This window comes from Cervus elaphus, chromosome 28 (genome assembly GCF_910594005.1).
Source record: "Cervus elaphus chromosome 28, mCerEla1.1, whole genome shotgun sequence".
Taxonomy (NCBI): Eukaryota; Metazoa; Chordata; class Mammalia; order Artiodactyla; family Cervidae; genus Cervus; species Cervus elaphus.
The window spans coordinates 5955497-5974828 of record NC_057842.1 but is presented as its reverse complement, the minus strand read 5'-3'; the positions used below and the strand labels follow the sequence as shown (position 1 = coordinate 5974828).

General features: G+C 38.8%; 1 long non-coding RNA gene across 1 annotated transcript; it reads left to right on the top strand.

The window, feature by feature from the left end:
- The first annotated feature begins 2133 nt into the window (after positions 1-2133).
- On the top strand, positions 2134-15181 carry LOC122685293. Its single transcript, XR_006338343.1, has 3 exons — positions 2134-2167; positions 2838-2840; positions 15036-15181. It is a non-coding gene; the product is annotated as an uncharacterized LOC122685293 (long non-coding RNA).
- The last annotated feature ends 4151 nt before the right edge of the window (positions 15182-19332 follow it).

Below are 19332 nucleotides of genomic sequence, written 5' to 3'. Positions count from 1 at the left end.
GCTTGGAGAATTTTGAGCACTACCTTACTAGCATGTGAGATATGTGCAATTGTGTGGTAGTCTGAGCATTCCTGGGGATTGCCTTTCTTAGTGATTGGAATGAAAACTGACATTTTCCAGTCCTGTGGCCAAGCGCACCGGCTGTGACAGACCGTGCAAAAGCGCACCGGCTGCAACTGACCACGCAGAAGCATGGCTGTGAGGCGCTACCCCTCGTCCAAAGTCAGGGGTAGCGACCAAGAGCACCAGGCTGCGACAGCGCAGGAGCGGCAGCCTAGAGGAGCTTCCCCACACCAGAGGTCAGGGGGGGCAGCTGAGAGGAACTACCCCACCCTGGAGGTCAGGGGCCCTGCCCTAGAGGAGCTACCCCACCTCCAAGGAGCAGCTGCTGCGTGGGTACAGGAGGGCCGAGAGGAGCTACTCCACGTTCATGGTCAGGAGGGACAGCTGTGAGAAGATACCCCTCGTCCAAGGTAAGGAGCAGAGGCTGCGCTTTGCTGGAGCAGCCGTGAAGAGACACCCCACGTCCAAGGTAAGAGTAACCCAAGTAAGATGGTAGGTATTGTGAGAGGGCATCAGAGGGCAGACACACTAAAACCGTAATCACAGAAAACTAGCCAATCTAATCACAGGACCACAGTCTTGTCTAACTCAATGAAATTAAGACATGCCTTGTGGGGCCACCCAAGGCAGTCAGGTCATGGTGGAGAGGTCTGACAGAATGTGGTCCATTGGAGAAGGGAATGGCAAACCACTTCAGGATTTTGCCTTGAGAATCCCATGAACAGTATGAAAGGACAAAAAGATAGGACACTGAAAGAGAAACTCCCCAGGTCAGTAGGTGCCCAGTATGCTCCTGGAGATCAGTGGAGAAATAACTCCGGAAAGAATGAAGGGATGGAGCCAAAGCAAAAACAATACCCAGTTGTAGATGGGACTGGTGATAGAAGCAAGGTCCAATGCTGTAAAGAGCAATATTGCATAGCAACCTGGAATGTTAGGTCCATGAATCAAGGCAAATTGGCAGTGGTGAAACAGGAGATGGCAAGAGTGAATGTCGACATTCTAGGAATCAGTGAACTAAAATGGACTGGAATGGGCGAATTTAACTCAGATGACCATTATACCTACTACTGTGGGCAGGAATCCCTTAGAAGAAATGGAGTAGCCATCACAGTCAGCAAAAGAGTCTGAAATGCAGTACTTGCATGCAATCTCAAAAATGACAGAATGATCTCTGTTTGTTTCCAAGGCAAACCATTCAATATCACGGTAATCCAAGTCTATGCCCTGACCAGTAATGCTGAAAAAGCTGAAGTTGAATGGTTCTATGAAGTCCTACCAGGCCTTTTAGAACTAATACCCAAAAAAGATGTCCTTTTCATTATAGGGGGCTGGAATGCAAAAGTAAGAAGTCAAGAAACACCTGGAGTAACAGGCAGATTTGACCTTGAAGTACAGAATGAAGCAGGGCAAAGGCTAATAGAGTTTTGCCAAGAGAACACACTGGTCATAGCAAACACCCTCTTCCAACAACACAAGAGAAGACTCTACACATGGACGTCACCAGATGGTCAACACCGATATCAGATTGATTATATTCTTTGTAGCCAAAGATGGAGAAGCTCTATACAGACAGCAAAAACAAGACCAGGAGCTGACTATGGCTCAGATCCTGAACTCCTTATTGCCAAAATCATACTTAAACTGCTTCTGTTAGGTCCATACTATTTCTGTTCTTTATTGAGCCCATCTTTGCATGGGCCTTGAAATGTTCCCTTGGTATCTCTAATTTTCATGAGGAGATCTGTAATTTTTCCCATTATATTGTTTTCCTCTGTTTCTTTGCACTGATCACTGAGGAAGGCTTTCTTACCTCCCCTTGCTATTCTTTGGACCTCTGCATTCAAATGGGTATATCTTTCCTTTTCTCCTTTGCTTTTCACTTCTCTTATTACTGCTATTTGTAAGGCTTCCTCAGACAGCCATTTTGCTTTTTTGCATTTCTTTTTCTTGGGGATCGTCTTGATCCCTGTCTTCTGTACAGTGTCATGAACCTCTAGCCATAATTCATCAGGCACTCTCTCTATCAGATATAGTCCCTTAAATATATTTCTCACTTTCACTGTATAATCATAAGAGATTTTATTTAGGTCATACCTGAATGGTCTAGTGGTTTCCCCTACTTTCTTCAATTTAACTCTGAATTTGGCAATAAGGATTTCATGATCTGAGCCACAGTCAGCTCCCAGTCTTGCTTTTGCTGACTGTATAGAGCTTTTCTGTCTTTGACTGCAAAGAATATAATCAAGTTGATTTTTGTGCTGAACTTCTGGTGATGTCCATGTGTGGAGTCTTCTCTTTTGTTGTTGGAATAGAGTGTTTGCTATGATCAGTATGTTCTCTTGGCAAAACTCTTATTAGCTTTTGCCCTGCTTCATTCTGTACCCCAAGGTCAAATTTGCCTTTTACTCCAGGTGTTTCTTGGCTTCCTACTTTTGCATTCCAGTCCCCAAAATGAAAAGGACATCTTTTTTGGGTATTAGTTCTAAAAGGCCTGGTAGGACTTCTTAGAACCATTCAACTTCAGCTTTTTCAGCATTACTGGTCAGGGCATAGACTTGGATTACCGTGATATTGAATGGTTTGCCTTGGAAACAAACAGAGATCATTCTGTCATTTTTGAGATTGCATGCAAGTACTGCATTTCAGACTCTTTTGCTGACTGTGATGGCTACTCCATTTCTTCTAAGGGATTCCTGCCCACAGTAGTAGGTATAATGGTCATCTGAGTTAAATTCGCCCATTCCAGTCCATTTTAGTTCACTGATTCCTAGAATGTCGACATTCACTCTTGCCATCTCCTGTTTCACCACTGCCAATTTGCCTTGATTCATGGACCTAACATTCCAGGTTCCTATGCATTATGGCTCTTTACAGCATTGGACCTTGCTTCTATCACCAGTCCCATCCACAACTGGGTATTGTTTTTGCTTTGGCTCCATCCCTTCATTCTTTCTGGAGTTATTTCTCCACTGATCTCCAGGAGTATATTGGGCACCTACCGACCTGGGGAGTTTCTCTTTCAGTGTCCTATCTTTTTGTCCTTTCATACTGTTCATGGGATTCTCAAGGCAAAATCCTGAAGTGGTTTGCCATTCCCTTCTCCAGTGGACCACATTTTGTCAGAACTCTCCACCATGACCCATCATCCTGGGTTGCCCTACAGGGCATGACTCATAGTTTCACTGATTTAGACAGGGCTGTGGTCCATGTGATTGGATTGATTAGTTCTCTGTGATTGCAGTTTCAGTCTGTCTTATGGAAGCTTTATGATGGGAGATATTGACTGAGGGGGAAACTGGGTCTTTAATCCAATTTTCTGCTCATGGGTGGAGCTGTGTTCCATCCCTGGTATTTACCTGGGGCCAAATTACAGTGGAGGTTACGAAGACAGTGGTGACCTTTTTCAAAGATCCCATGCATGTCCTGCTACACTCAGGACCCCCAACCCTGCAGCAGGCCACCACTGACCCATGCTTCCACTGGAGACTCCTGGACACTCACAAGCAGGTCTTTATCAGTCTCTTGTGGAGTCACTGCTCCTTTCTCCTGGGTCCTGGTTTGTGCCCTCCAATAGTCTATTTCCCAGTCCTTTGTAACTCTATGGTGGGGTCAACTTCCTAGCCTGTGGTAGAATGGAGAGAAGAGTATACTTTACTGAATCTGTGATTGCGTTATTAGTTGTCTCTGTACTAATTCCATGATAAATAACACAAGATATCAAAATCATCAAAGACAAGTAGCTCCATCAAATTTGAAAAATAGGTAAAACACCATATCTTTGAGAGAAGAGAGTATTCTCTCTGCAATGGAACTCTTCCAGCGTTAGTCTCTCCATGTGTTTGGATATGTCTCCCACCATAGTGGATAGACCTGAGGAATGCTGCAGCAGTGCTAATCCTCAGTCCTCTTAGTAATCCATTTTTCTTGTTAACTCTTTATATGAGAAGTTCCCTGTCCAGATTGCTAATGTTGTTACTGTTTACTCTCTGGACTATGACTAATTCATCCAGAATATCAGTCATTTATTTCTGGTTACGAAGTACCTCACACATTTTAGCACACTTCTTGCTTTTCTTGATCTTTTATCGTTTCTATGCCAGGGAATGCCCCAAAATCAGTGTTGTGTTTATCAATCTATAGTTCATTTAGTAATCTATGCCTCTGTGCTTAGTCTGAGTGAGTAAGTGTCTGTCTGACACTTTGCAACTCGGTGGATTGTAGACCTCCAGGCTACTCTGTCCATGGCGTTCTCCAGACAATAATACTAAAGTGAGTTGCCATGCCCTCCTCCTGGGGACCTTCTCAACCCAGGTATCGAACCCAGGTCTCCCGCATTGCAGATGGATTCTTTACTGTCTGAGCTAGAAGTGAAACCCAAGAATACTGGAGTGGGTTACCTATCCCTTCTCCAGGGGATCTTCCCAACCCAATAATTGAACCAGAGTCTCCCACATTGCAGGCAGATTCTTTACCAGCTGAGCTATCAGGGAAGTCCCTAGTAATCTGTAACATCTTAGATTTCATTAGATATCATGATATTTTCTTACTTTAATCTCTGTTCTAGATACCTATTGTTCAGAGACTGTAGTTTTGTATATACAGATATTCAGAAGTAATATCTTATTCTTGGTTTAGAAATATATATAAATTATTTGTTGGAGGACTTTTCCTTAGTCCTCCTGAGAAGATTAATCTAAGGAAATTGCCTTAGAAATTTAAATATCAAACTAAATTCTTTATGCATATAACTATTTGTCCTTTTTTGGTTATACTCAACTTTTTCTCATTGGCTGTCTTCTTTTTTCCCCTTTCTTCACTCTAATATAACAGACATAGATCATCAGGACTAGTTATAGTGGAACTGGGTGTCTTAATTTTTGGAAAATGCATGGCCATTTTCTTCCTAACAAGGCCATTTTCGTATACTACTTAAAAGTAGAATTAAGAAATAGATCACTAACTTTCTGTTCTATGTCCTTTCAAGAATAATAATTCTACGTGTTAACTAAATTTGACTTCTCGTATTTAATGATCAATCCCTTGCTGCTCCACCGTGGTTAAAATACATTGAACAGCCCGTCTTCCCAATGGTTGCATGCACAGTATCTCATTAGCATCCTCTCAGTGTTCTGTGCAGCTCTTTGTGAATAAATAAATACTTTTACTGCAGTGAGATTAGTGTATGATTACCAAGTGTCTACAAAGAATTGGGCTGATTTGAAAGCATAAAATCCAACCAATTTAGATAGTTTCCCTGATGAATTCAAGCTTGAGTCAGTTTGTGCTCAGACTTTTGAATGTGTTGTAATTCTGACTAAAAACTGAAACAGGATTATTTCTGTAAATCTAATATCTCCTTTCTGAAGTGCTCTGTGATATAAAGTCTACTGTACCATGAAATAGGTCTGTTGTGATTTTCCTTTCAACTCTGATGGCATGCCTAATAAACTCCTACTTCATTATATAGAGAAAAATAAGATTCATTTCTTAGACTGAGCATTATAGGAAAATGAGTTTCCATATTGTTTTTCCATCTGACAGACTGTTAGGAAATCTGCAAGTGTGTAATCACAAAGGGTAATTTTGTTATTATCAATTGCTCATGACCTGAAAATAGGCTACAAATTGCTAAAAGTATAATAAGGGATAATTTCTAACACTTATATGGCTCACAGTTTTAAGAAATCCACACCAACTTGGTGTAATTTCACCAACTTCATTTCATTTCTCATGATCTTTATGTTTGGACACTGAACAATATTAACATTTAATTAAGAAATGCATTATTTAATTAACTACCCATTAATTATAAGGATCCTCTGAGGGATCAAGGATTAAAAAATACATAAATAAAACTTGGTATTGACTCATTCTAACATTCCATGGTTTTTAAAATGCCAACATCAACAATATCCTTATGTTTTCTGGTTGTTATTGAATTAATTAAGCTGAGAAATTATAGCAAAAAATAAAGATCATTAACCCCTGGGTGAGGAGGATCCCCTGGAGAAGGAAATGACAATCCACTTCAGTATTCCTACCTGAAAAATTCCGTAGGCAGAGGAGCCTACCAGGCTATGCAATAGTCCATGGAGTTGCAAAAAGCCAGACACAATTGAGGGACTGAGCACACAGACAGTCAACAAGCTTACTTTGTAGCAATGTCATTAAATTGTATCTATTTTTAAATATCCCAAAGATCAAATGCAGCTGATGGTCTTGTTCTTTATGCAAAGGCCATGGTGGAGGGGAGGTGGAGATAGGAAGAGTGGGGATTGAAAGCTAATACCTGTGACTCATTGTCTTCTGCACATCATCAAAAATATGTATTTTCAAAGCCAATTTTCAGTTGCAGAAGTTTCCTAGAAATATGTGACAACACTGTAAAGAGAATGTGATAAATCTGATTTTGTGTATTTTTATTTAAAACTATGTACTTTCTCAGGTAATTATTATATATTTTATTCCTCAGATATTATATATACTTGCACATATAATATGATAGGATATAGACTTTAAGATATATAATTTTCTAAACAAAAATGTTTAATAACCATAAAACAATCAGAAGTTTATAATTTGGGAAGCAAATATCTTGAGTTAACAAAATTTATCACAATTTTGAGTGGATTTTTAATTAATAAGAGAGCCCCTCTGTTGGTCTAACTGTGTTATTCCAAATTTTTCATACATATCCATTAGCTTCCACCTACTTTATAAACATACACTTCCCATCATGTTATTAGACACTTACAGGTTCAGTAGGTCTAGACTTTCAGTTAAGGAAAAAAATACAGCTAGGATTAGGAGGAAATGGCAACCCACTATGGTACTCTCACCTGGAAAATCCCATGGCTAGAGGAGCCTAGACAGCTGCAGTTCATGGGATCACAACAAGTCAGACACAACTAAGTGACTTTCACTGCAAACCTAGTATTTCCTAGGGATTTGTTCACATAGGAAATTAAGTGTCAAGCCACCATGCTGCTTCCATGCCTTGTATCTGAACTTTGTGCTGAAGTCTGTATGTGGACACTAAGGTGAAGCAGGGGCCTTTCTGTCTAATCTCACTAGGCAGGGTCATCCTACCACCCAGCTGTTTTGTCCAAGATCTTAAGTACTTACTTCTCAGTTTTTAGTTCAAGACTTGAGTACACGTTCTTTCCAATTTATCTCCATAGAATCTATAACTGTCTCAGACTCTACCTGTAATACTGTGGAAGGAATAGAGGGAAAGTATATTTCTGATATTACAGATACACAGACCTTAAATATAGATACACAGACCTTAAACCTGTTGGGTCTGTCCATGTTTGAAGAAATAGCATTCTTCTTCCATGTCTGAGTTTGAACCAATGTGTAGTAATAGCACATCCATCAAACAGAGAACCAAAATATTTTTTTAATTTTTTTTTGAGAACCAAAATATTAAACTGATTAATGATAGCATCTAGAAGAGTATAGCTAGTATAGGATCTACAGGGCTTATCAGTCTGCAGGTTAGAATACTTAGGTTCTTACCTGCCAGTGCTGTTGGAAACAATAATATATGCTCTTGTCAACTGGACTTCAGAAAGATTAGCTCCACTTAAACTGAGAACTTTGAACCAAAAGCTATTTCCTATCACCCAAGTAATTCATTGCACCTATTTTTGGGGAAAAGTAACAGAAGGGGTAAGGAGGCCAAGGGTTTTGTTGTTGTTCTTGTTTAGGGTAAGGTTCCTCTAAATGGAAACTAGGAACAGAAGACATTTCTGTCAAGTGTAAATTTCTATCTGACTTGAACCCATCATTGGTGGAAGTGTTGATTTCTTCCCAGGCTCTTTGGATCAGGCTTCTTGGCAACAAGTTTGATTTTTGGCTATAAATGAACAAGCTATAATTCTGACTTGATTTGAAATTAAAGGACTTTCCTCCAATTTTCCTTGTTAGACTATGCTTCAGTACTTACAGAAATAGTGCTGAGTCCCTTAATTTTTTTTCTTTTCTACTTAAGAAGAAATTTAAAACACCAGGCTGTACAGTTAAGTATTTGTTTATAATAAATTTAGTTTTTTTAAACATTCTTACCATATCCAAAGCCAAATACACCTAAAAGGAATTTAATTAGAATCAATTCAGTAAGATAAACAGGATCTTTAGCCTCCTGACTGATAATGACTAGATTAATAAGCAACTTTTTCTGAGGATTAAAGGTCATTTATGTATAATTTCAGAAAAATAAATTCTAAAATAGATTAAGTTCTTTTCTTTCTAAAATTCTCCTTCTTAAAATATATTATCATGCAGTTTTACTTCTATGTAATTTTTATATACTAATATACTCTGCATTCCAGGAATTCATTAAGTCACTTAACATTTGTAATGTAGTCTAATTTTGTACCAAATACTGTTTTGTTGTTACAGAAGCAGTGGTAGGACAAGGTTCTCACTCTTAATAGCCAATTTTCTACTGTGAGAAATAACAAATAAAAATAAGAAATATACAAGGACTCATATGCATGTATGTTTCTCTGTGTGTATATACATTAATAAGTTCCCTACAGCAAAATAAAACAGGGTGATATGAGAGAGTAACCAGAAAGCTAAGATAAGCTACTTCAAGGAGTCTCCATTTACACTAAAGTCTAAGTAAGTAAGAGTCATCCCAGTGATAACATTCCAGGTTGAGAGGGCTGCTGGTACAGAACCCTCAGGTTAGAGTGAGTTCAGTGTGTTAGGGAACTGAAGATGCCCAGTGTATCTGGAAACTAATTAAGCAAGAAAGTTGTGATGTGGGTTGCTATCTGATGGGTTGTCAGGGGTCGTATCATATACACCAAAGAGGCTGGATTTTATTTGGAGTACTGCAAGAAGTTGGCATACTGATTTATATATTGTAATCATATTAGATTTTCAAAAATCACTCTAGATGTGATGTGCATGGCAGTATAGTGAGTGTTGGCACAAGGAAACCAGTTAAAATATTATTCTCATTTGGGAGGGAAATAGTTATGACAGACTTGAATGTTAGTAATTGAGATAGTGATAAACAGACACATCTGGGCTACTTTTATGGGTAAAGTAGCCAGAACCTGCTGCTAAATTCAATGAAGGTAAGGAAAAATAAATTACTGTTAAGTTTTTTTAATTTATCATCATAAATAAGGGAAAATAAAGGTGGGGCTGCTCAGAGTGTTTTGGCTTGTTCATGTTACATTTGTGATGCCTACTAGATATTCCGGTGGTATTACCATTGTATTAAGTTAGTCGTTCAGTCCTGGAGTCCAGTCAGGAGTGGAAATTTCAACTCCAGGGTCATGGTATGGTTAATGTTTTCTTCACGTTGATTGATGGTTTCAGTTATGTGATCTGGAAATAGTAGGTGAAAAAATAGATGCATGAATAAGTAAAAGATGACAGCAACAACCAATGAGCAGAGATGATTGGGAAGGATTTCAGGATCTGGGCAAACCACACAAAAAATAAATAAACACTATGAAGGAACTGAAGAGATAGAGTAAAGAAAGTGCACACTGTTTGATATACTGTGTGTGAAACAGGAATGTGATTTGCCTCGTGGCCCCTGGATCATCCCTCCTTTATAGTTTCTGTAAAGAAAATCCTAGCACAATCTGCGCAAGCCCAGACGAAGCAAGAAGTTGAAGAAATCTGGCTGAAGAAACTATTATCAAGAAACAGATAAAAAAAAGCTAGCTAAACATTGGGAAAAAAAAAAAGAAACCGTGTGAGTTTGAGTCAGAACTGAAATACAGACCTAACATATATTAGGAAGACAAAATGTTTATTAGAAATAAGCATCTAAAAATTGTTTTAAAATAACATGTAGAACACGTGATTATTTGTATTCTCGAAATTCAAAACCTAGAAGGCTGCAAGATTGTTATTTTATTGAATGCATTCAAACTGGTTATGCTTAATAATTTAGTTGTCAAACAAGAAAAGATTTTACTATGGCTCACTGAATCAAATTAGAAATTTCATTTAAATTCCATCTACATTTTGGCAATGAAAGCTCTAAAATGGTATACTTGCACACCTTAAATACAGACTATTGTTGTCAAATCATGTGGAACATAATCAGAAATTGAAAAAAGTCAATCATAAATTATGTTTCTGACAAACTGAATGATATTCATTATATCACTTGGAATTTTAGCATTGTATTAATGATTTGTCCTAAATGGAATTGGGAATGATTATCTGTCCTTAAGAGATATGATATCCTTGCCATTTAGTGCATTCAGTCACTGTTACTTTTCCTTTCATTTAACAAATATTTTTTAAGCATCAGTATGTGTTAGTAGCTTTTCCAAGTGCCAGAGATACCAGAATGGATAATTACTTTTTTTTTTCTTTCATAAACCTAAATTTTAAAGCAAACAGCAGATGCATAAGCACCTGCTTGCAGAGAAAGGTGTAAATGGTATAGAAACTGGCAATAATTGTCTGTATCTGGAAAGAGCAGGCTGAAGCTTCCCAGGATGCCTTTTGATCAAGATTTTAAAAAGAAGCCATACACGACTGCAGACACTTACAAAGTCATTGTTTCTTGGAGCAGAGGATGAATGGGAAAAGGAGCAGGTTGAGAGAGATATTGCCAGAAAGGTAGACCAGACACATATTCTGCTGTATGAAGGACTTTTTACTTTAACCTCTAAGTCTGTACTTCTCGGATAGAGCTATATACTCTGGGGATTTATTTAAGGTCTCTTGTGGAGGCACCAGTCAGCAGTAGCTTGCTGCAGGGACAGGAGCTCTAGCTGTAGTAGACCTGGTCATGCAGCAGGTGGCAAAAGCCCTCGTGGAGGAGGTAGGCATTAGCCCCACCATACAGCAGGCGAGCAGACAATCCACAAACTGCAGAACAATTATACCAAAGAAATTCTCACACTGTTAAGAAAGTTCCATGATCCACAACAGATTTCCCAATCTCAGGATCAGGCAAAGGGACTGAGAACCCCCAGAGAATTTGACTTTGGAGCACAGTGAGACTTGATTACAGACTTCGACAGTACTGGGGAAACAAACTCTTGGAGGGCAAAAACAAATGGGAGGGCATTTCAAAAGGGAGGGGGTATATGCATACCTATGGCTGATTCATGTTGAGGTTTGACAGATATCAAAGAAAAGATCGAGAAACTTTATACAGTCAGCAAAGTCAAGACCTGGAACTGACTGAGGCTCAGATCATGAACTTCTTACTGCAAAATTCAGACTTAATTTGAAGAAAGTAGGGAAAACCACTAGACCATTCAAATATGACATAAATCAAATGCCTTATGATTATACAGTGGAAGTGTTAAACAGATTCAAGGGATTTGATCTGAGAGACAGAGTGCCCAAAAAACTAATATCGGCCATTTGTTACATTGTATAAGAGGTAGTGATAAAGACCATCCCCAAGAAAAAGAAATGAAAAAATACAAAATAGTTGTCTGAAGATGCCTTACAAATAGCTGAGAAAAGAAGAGAAGCTAAAGGCAGAAGATAAAAGGAAAGATATACCCATCTGAATGGAGAGTTCCAAAGAATAGCAGTGAGAGATAAGAAAGCCTTCCTCAGTGATCAAGGTAAAAAAAAAAAAAAAAAAAAATAGAGGAGAAAACTAGAATGGGAAAGACTAGAGATCTCTTCAAGAAAATTAGAGATACCAAGGGAATATTGCATGCAAAGATCGGCACGATAAAGGACAGAAACTCTATGGACATAACAGAAGCAGAAGATACTAAAAAGAGGTGGCAAGAATACACAGAACTATTTTTTAAAAAAATCTTAATGACCCAAATAACCACCATGGTGTGATCACTCACCTAGAGCCAGACACCATGGAATGCAAAGTCAAATGGGACTTAGGAAGCATTACTATGAACAAAGTTGGTTGAGATGATGGAATTTCAGTTGAGTCATTTCAAATCCTTAAAGATGATGTTGATAAAGTGTTCCACTCAATATGCCAGCAAATTTGGAAGTCACAGCAGTGGCCACAGGCCTGGAAAAGGTCAGTTTTCATTCAAATCCCAAAGAAAGGCAATGTCAAAGAGTATTCAAACCACTGCGCAATTTCACTCTTCTCACACACTAGCAAAGTAATGCTCAAAATTCTCCAAGCAAGGCTTCAACAGTATGTGAACTGTGAACTTCCAGATAGTCACAATGAATTTAGAAAAGGCAGAAGAATCAGTGATCAAATTGCCAGCATCTGTTGAATCATAGAAAAAGCAAGAGAGTTACAGAAAAAACAAAAAGCCTTTACCTCCACTTTATTGGTGACACTAAAGCCTTTAACTGTGTGGATCAAAACTGTGAAAATTCTTAAAGAGATGGGAAAACAAGACAACCTGTCCTGCCTCCTGAGAAATCAGTATGAAGGTCAAGAAGCAACCATCAGAACCAGACATGGAACAATGGGCTGGTTCCAAACTGGGAAAGGCGTATGTCAGGCTGTATATTGTCACCCTGCTTATTTATCTTATATGCAGAATACATAATGAGAAACGCTGGTCTGGATGAAGCACACGTTGGAATCAAGATTGCTGGGAGAAATATCAATAATCTCAAAAATCCAAATGACACCACCTTTATGGCAGAAAGTGAAGAGGGACTTAAGAACCTTTTGATGAAGGTGATAGAGAAGAGAGAAAAAGCTGCACTAAAACTCAACATTCAAAATCCTAAGATCATGGCATCCAGTCCCATCAATTCAGTTCAGTCTCTCAGTCGTGTCTGACTCTTTGCGACCCCATGAACTTCAGCATGCCAGGCCTCCCTGTCCATCACCAACTCCCGGAGTCCACCCAAACACATGTCCATTAAATCAGTGATGCCATCCAACCATCTTATCTTCTGCCGTCCCCTTCTCCTCTTGCCCTCAATCTTTCCCAGCATCATGGTCTTTTCAAATGAGTCAGCTCTTTGCATCAGGTGGCCAGAGTATAGGAGCTTCAGCTTCAACATCAGTCCTTCCAAAAAACATCCAGGACTGATCTCCTTTAAGATGGACTGGTTGGATCTCCTTGCAGTCCAAGGGACACTCAAGAGTCTTCTCCAACACCACAGTTCAAAAGCATCAATTCTTCAGCACTCAGCTTTCTTTATAGTCCAACTCTCACATCCATACATGACCACTGGAAAAACCATAGTCTTGACTAGACAGACCTTTGTTGACAAAGTGATGTTTCTGCTTTTTAATATGCTGTCTAGATTGGTCATAATTTTCCTTCCAAGGAGTAAGAGTCTTTTAATTTCATGGCTTCATCACCATCTGCAGTGATTTTGGAGTCCAGAAAAATAAAGTCAGCTACTGTTTTCACTGTTTCTCCATCTATTTGCCCCCATCTATTTACCCCATCTATCATGGCAAATTGATGGGGGAAACAATGGAAACAGAGACAGACAGAAAATAAACAGGACTTTATTTTCTTGGGCTCCTAAATCACTGCAGATGGTGATGACAGCCATAAAATTAAAAGACACTTGCTCTTTGAAGAAAAGCTATGATCAAACTAGAGAGTGTATTAAAAAGCAGAGACATTACTCTGGACAAAGGTCATCTAATCAAAGCTATGATTTTTCCAGTAGTCCTGTATGGATGTGAGAGTTGGACCATAAGGAAAGCTGAGCACCAAAGAATTGATGCTTTTGAACTGTGGTGCAAGAAGATCATACCAATCAATCCTAAAGGAAATTAGTCCTGAATATTCATTGGAAGGGCTGATGCTGAAGCTGAAGCTTCAATATTTTGGGCACCTGATGCGAAGAACTGATTCGTTGAAAAATACCCTGATGCTGGGAAAGATTGAAGGCAGGAGGAGAAGGGGATGACAGAAGATGAGATGGTTGGATGGCATCACCGACTTGATGGATATGGGTTTGAGCAATGTCTGGGTATTGGTGATGGACAGGGAAGCTGGTGTGCTTCAGTCCATGGGGTTGCAAAGGACGACTGAACTTATACTGGCTAGTTAACATCATAAAAGTAACTGAAGTTCAATCTTTGACTTTCAAGTTTCCCTACAGATTGATATGCAGTGTACAAAGTCCATGGGACTCTTCAGGCAAGGTTACTGGAGTGGGTTGTCATTTCCTTCTCTTCCCTACCCAGAGATCAAACCCATGTCTCCTGTATTGGCAGGCAGATTCTATGCCAGTATATTTTTTTCCTTATTTAATTTTTGTTGGTGAAAAGCAACTGTACTTCAATACAAATTAATTAAATATATATGTATATATAATTTAATTAAATATATAAATATATACTTATATATATTTATATAATAATAAATATAATAAATAAATATATATTTATAAACATATAAATAAACATATATAAATATATATATATTAATATATATATATATATATATATATATATATATATGTATTCTTACCAATTCTTCAGTTCAGGGCAGCTTCTTAAGGACCCGAATGATGCCCTTTGTGATGAACTCACCAGAGAGGATAGGGTCCTGCCTCTGGATCTCTGGTGAACAGAAGCTTAAGTGCGGCAGACACCTTGATCCAAGTTGTTTAACCACCTCCTGTCTTGAAGATTAAGAAAGTTTACTTTTGTTTTGGGTAAGACAAATTAGAAACACGGATAGCCTGTGATCACAGGTCCTAGTTTTATAAACTCTTTCATCCTTTGTTACAGTGGAACAAAGTCAAGCTCACACTGAATTCTGGCCTCTTTCCCTTAATACAATAACCTTAAATAATGCCTGTCTTGCTCTTTACCTTTAGTGAAACTTTTGTTTGACAATATACTCCTCAATTTCTAGTAAATTACATCACCTTACCCAGGATACTTATGCAAGCTTAATTGTTTGCTGATACATGCAACTTTTAGATTTTAGTGAAAGCCACATACCACCTCCTCTAGGATATATTAGTTAGTGTATACTAAACTATATATAATTCCCATAATCAATTTCTAAATGTCATTAAGAAGAATGTACTAAATTCTATAGGATCTAGTGGTTTCCCTTACATTCTTCAATTTAAGTGTGAATTTGGAAATAAGGAGTTCGTGATCTGAGTCACAGTCAGCTCTCAGTCTTTTTTTTTTGCTGACTGTATAGAGCTTCTCCATCTTTGGCTGCAAAGAATATAATCAATCTGATTTTGCTGCTGACAATCTGGTGATGTCCATCTGTAGAGTCTTCTCCTGTGTTGTTGGAAGAGGGTGTTTGCTATGACCAATGCATTCTCTTGGCAAAAGTCTATTAGCTTTTGCCCTGTTTCATTCCATACTCCAAGGTCAAATTTGCCTGTTACTCCAGGGATTTCTTGGCTTCCTACTTTTGCATTCCAGTACCCTATAATGAAAATGACATCTTTTTTGGGTATCAGTTCTAAAAGGTCTTGTAGGTTTTCATAGAACCATTCAACTTCAGCTTTTTCAGCATTACTGGTCAGGGCATAGACTTGGATTACCGTGATATTGAATGATTTGCCTTGGAAACGAACAGAGATCATTCTGTAATTTTTGAGACTACATCCAAATACTGCATTTCAGACTCTTTTGTAGAGTATGATGGCTACTCCATTTCTGCTAAGAGATTTGTGCCTACAGTAGTAGATATAATGATCATCTGAGTTAAATTCACCCATTTCAGTCCATCTTAGTTCGTTGATTTCTAGAATATTGACGTTCACTCTTACCATCTCCTGTTTGACCACTTCCAATTTACCTTGATTCATGGACCTAACATTCCAGGTTCCTATGCAATATTGCTCTTTACAGCATCAGACTTTACTTCCATCACCAGTCACATCCACAATTGGGCGCTGTTTTTGCTTTGGCTCCATCCCTTCATTCTCTCTGGAGTTATTTTTCAACTGATCTCCAGTAGGATATTGGGCACCTACTGACCTGGGGAGTTCATCTTTCAGTGTCCTATCTTTTTTGCCTTTTCATACTGTTCATGGGGTTCTCAAGGCAAGAATACTGAGGTGGTGTGCCATTCCCTTCTCCAGTGGACCGTATTCTGTCAGACCTCTCCACTATAACCAGTCCATCTTGGCCCCTCACAGCATGGATTAGTTTCATTGAGTTAGAAAAGCTGTGGTCCATGTGATCAGAATGGCCAGTTGTCTGTGATTGTGGTTTCACTCTGTCTGCCCTCTGATGCCCTCTCTCAGGGCCTAACATCTTACTTGGGTTTCTTTTACCTTGAACATGGGGTATCTCTTTCGCGGCTGCTCCAGCAAAGCACAGCAGCTGCTCCTTACCTTGGACGTGGGGTAGCTCCTCTCGGTCTCTGCCACTGACCTTGGACGTGGGGTAGCTCCTATTGGCCACTCCTGCACTGTCTTGCATCCGTAGCTCCTGTGAAATGGTATGGACCCAACAGAAGCAGAAGATATTAAGAAGAGGTGGCAAGAATACACAGAAGAACTATACAATAAAAGATCTTCATGACCAAGATAATCATGATGGTGTGATCACTCACCTAGAGCCAGATATTCTGGAATGTGAAGTCAAGTGGGACTTAGGAAGTATCACTCTGAACAAAGCTAGTAGAGGTGATAGAATTCCAGTTGAGCTATTTCAAATCCTAAAAGATGATGCTGTGAAGATTCTGCACTCAATATGCTAAGAAATTTGGAAAACTTAGCAGTGGCCACAGAACTGGAAAATATCAGTTTTCATCCCAATCCTAAACAAAGGTAATGCCAAAGAATGCTCAAACCACCACACAATTTCACTCATCTCACATGCTAGTAAATAATGCTCAAAATTCTTCAAGCTAGGCTTCAACAATACATGAATTTCAAGATGTTCAAGCCAGTTTTAGAAAAGGCGGAGGAACCAGAGATTGAATTGCCAAGATTCGCTGGTAATCGAAAAAAGAAGAGAGTTCCAGAAAAACATCTAATTCTGCTTTATTGACTATGCCAAAGCATTAGACTGTGTGGATCACTGTAAACTGTGGAAAATTCTGAAAGAGATGGGAATACCAGACCACCTGACCTGCCTCTTGAGAAACCTGAATGCAGGTCAGGAAGCAACAGTTAGAAGTGAACATGGAACAACAGACTGTTTCCAAACAGGAAAAAGAATATGTCAAGGCTGTATATTGTCACCCTGCTTATTTAACTTATATGCAGAGTACATCATGAGAAATGCTGGGCTGTATGAAGCACAAACTGGAATCAAAATTACTGGGAGAAATATCAATAACCTCAGATATACAGATGGCACCACCCTTATGGAAGAAACTGAAGAAGAACTAAAGAGCCTCTTGATGAAAGTGAAAAAGGAGAGTGAAAAAGTTGGCTTAAAGCTTAACATTCAGTAAACTAAGATCATGGCATCCAGTCCCATCACTTCATGGCATATAGATTGGGAGACAGTGGAAACAGTGTCAGACTTTATTTTTTGGGGCTCCAAAATCTCTGCAGATTGTGATTACAGCCATGAAATTAAAAATGCTTATTCCTTGCAAGCAAAGTTTTGACCGACCTAGACAGCATATTAAAAAGCTTCAACATTACTTTGTCAACAAAGGTCCGTCTAGTCAAGGCTGTGGTTTTTCCAGTAATCATGTATGGATTTGAGAGTTGGACTATAAATAAAGCTGAGCACAGAAGAATTGATGCTTTTGAACTGTGGTGTTGGAGAAGACTCTTGAAAATCTCTTGGACTGCAAAGAGTTCCAACCAGTCCATCCTAAAGAAGATCAGTCCTGGGTGTTCATTGGAAGGACTGATACTGAATCTGAAACTCCAATATGTTTGCCATCTAATGTGAAGAATTGACTCATTTGAAAAGACCCTGATGTTGGGAAAGATTGAGGGCAGGAGAAGAAGGGGATGACAGAGTATGAAATGGTAAGATGGCATCACCGACTCAATGGACATGAGTTTGGTTAAACTCCGGGAGTTGTTGATGAACAGGGAGGCCTGGCATGCTGCAATTCATAGGGTTGCAAAGAGTCGGGCATGACTGAGCAACTGAACTGAGCTTTACTTGTTTGAACTTTAATAGGCATAACAACATTATATTGATGGAAACTTAAGAAACAAGTATATGAAACTTATCCTGTGTCATCTGCAAGATGGTCTTGGAAAAGTCACTCATGTCCTCTCTATGAGGACTTTCTAGTAACATTTCTTCCTGACTTTAGTATCAAGAGCAATTGTTCTTTCTCTTGAGTCAATAAAGCTTTGTTATGTAATGAATACTGCAATGCTTTTTCCTCTGTATTGCCTGCTAGTAATATTAGGATCAAGTTAGTGAATCAACTACAATCTTAGTGATCTGGCATTTTTAGCCATAGTCTTGAATTCATGTTTATTTACAAACCCACTATAATTTTTCCTTCTTTCTTTGAATTTAAGACTAAGTTCTTGTATTTTATATCATTAGTTCTCAGTCTTCTCCAGGAGGCCTGACTTGTATGCACAAATGAGTGGGTGGATTGTCAAATGGATTAACAATTTCTTTGCAGTGATTATAGGAAACCAGGGCTGTTTTGCTTTAGGACTCCTGAATCAGTTTTGTTTTTTTTTTTTTTTTTTTTGGGAAGATTCTTGATAAGGTTTGTGTGCTTCCCTGGTGGCTTAGATGGTAAAGCGTCTGCCTGCAATGCAGGAGACCCGGGTTTGATCCCTGGGTCAAGATGATCCCATGGCGAAGGAAACGGCATTCCACTCCAGTACTCTTGCTTGGAAAATTCCGTGGACAGAAGAGCCTGATAGCCCATGGCGTCACAAAGAGTCAGACATGACTAAGTGACTTAACTTTCTTTCTTTCTTTGATAAGGTTCCTTCAATAAGATTTTAGGGACCCAAAATCCTTGGCAGGAGACATAACAACAGGCAGCATTCTGATAGGAAAATACAGAACAGGAGATGAGGGTAAAGCCACATGCCATTTGATAATCAAATTAATTATCCTATAGGCACTAATAATTAGAAATAGGTGGGGTGAGACTATGAAGTGAGAGAGCCCTTTAAAATGAATACAGTAAAAAGAACAAATGTATCTGACAGAAGATTCCTTGAATTTAGGTTACAGCATGTCATTTACCAGGTGATGAGCACAAATAGGTTTTATAACCTCTATTTACCCAAATCTCACACATTTAAGTGAATATGAGAACAGGCCCTGCTATGGGGATTACAGAAGTGTGTAGATGTCAAGATAGTAAGTGGTGGTAATTGGGATCCAACTGGTCTGATCTGGAGATAGATGCATAAACCACATACTACAATAAGTAATGTTAAAGAAATGTAAGCATTTTTTTTTCCCCTGAAAAG